This window comes from Haliotis rubra, unplaced genomic scaffold, assembly GCF_003918875.1.
Source record: "Haliotis rubra isolate DU_JTF1 unplaced genomic scaffold, ASM391887v1 Scf798, whole genome shotgun sequence".
Classification (NCBI taxonomy): Eukaryota; Metazoa; Mollusca; class Gastropoda; order Lepetellida; family Haliotidae; genus Haliotis; species Haliotis rubra.
Genome location: NW_025767521.1, coordinates 237,373 through 238,568, shown reverse-complemented (window position 1 = coordinate 238,568; position 1,196 = coordinate 237,373). Strand labels below are relative to the sequence as shown.

The 1,196-nt window shown below is 40.0% G+C and overlaps 1 non-coding gene across 1 annotated transcript; it reads left to right on the top strand.

Annotated features, from left to right (window-relative positions):
- The first annotated feature begins 354 nt into the window (after positions 1 to 354).
- Trnae-cuc lies at positions 355 to 421 on the top strand. The gene has a single exon. It is a non-coding gene; the product is annotated as a tRNA-Glu (tRNA).
- The last annotated feature ends 775 nt before the right edge of the window (positions 422 to 1,196 follow it).

Below are 1,196 nucleotides of genomic sequence, written 5' to 3'. Positions count from 1 at the left end.
TGTACTATTGTTTCGGATGTGGTTACAAGAAAACTCGGGCTTGAGGAGTCTTACACATGTTCAACTATACTCATACCCATGTGGAGTAGTTGAAGATGCTGTACATAAAGATGTACAAGTCCAGCGAGAAACAATTATGAAGAAACAAATACAGAGACGGATATTCTTCCATTTGTTTGAACCTACAATCGTAATAGCTGTACATTTGTGACCATTATAAGAGCAAAAATTACAATGTTGCATACACATGCATCCTCGATAATCTTCAGGGTATACATTACGATAACTCTCCATTATACTCTGGATGCATCTACGGCTCAGCCCGATGATTTTATTACCTCCCTTGTGGAGCACGGTGGTGTAGTGGTTAGCATGCTGGCCTCTCACGCCAAAGGCCCGGGTTCGAATCCCGGTGGAGACATCAAAATTTGTGACCTGGGTCTCATCCTGTGTTGTGTCCCTGGGCAAGGCACTTCGTCCACATTGCACTCAGTCCACCCAGCTGTTCAAAATGGGTACCTGAGAAGCGGATGTACGGACCTATACGGTCGCGCGAAGCGCTTAGTAGCAGCTTTGAAAGTCCAATTCCGTCAGGGTAATAAAGCAACGCCAGAGAGCAGCATCGTGTTGGATTCTAGGCGCAAAAATTATTATTATTATTATTACCAATAACAACTCACTTTCGCTTTTCAAATTATCTAACCGATTAAACTTGCCAACAATAATATATTGTTGCATATACCCTGAAAGAAGGAGTTCTTGCATATACTTTTTTAAGATTTAAGACCTGTCAATTTGTGTGTATCTCTCCCCCCCAAAAAATAAAAAAAAAAAACAATAAAAAAAAACAAAAAAAAAACAAAACAAATCTGAGTCGGACTGCGAAACAAACTTTGGCGGCTGCGACCGCTATATTTGTTGACACTGGCAAGCTCGGTTGTAAAGGCGGCTTATCTGATATGAGCCGTGCAGATATATTCTCCATGTTTCACGAACATGTCTAGCAGTATTTTCATCCATCGATTTTGTTACTTTGTAACACAACAATTCTATATATCCCATCATCAGAGTTGCGTATGTAGGTGCTACTATTGACCCCATGGCTGTACCGTTTGTTTGCTTATAAAACTTGTTGAGATGAAAGGTATTGTTCTCCAGTATATATTTCAAAGATTTTATGATGAAGGTATTTGTAA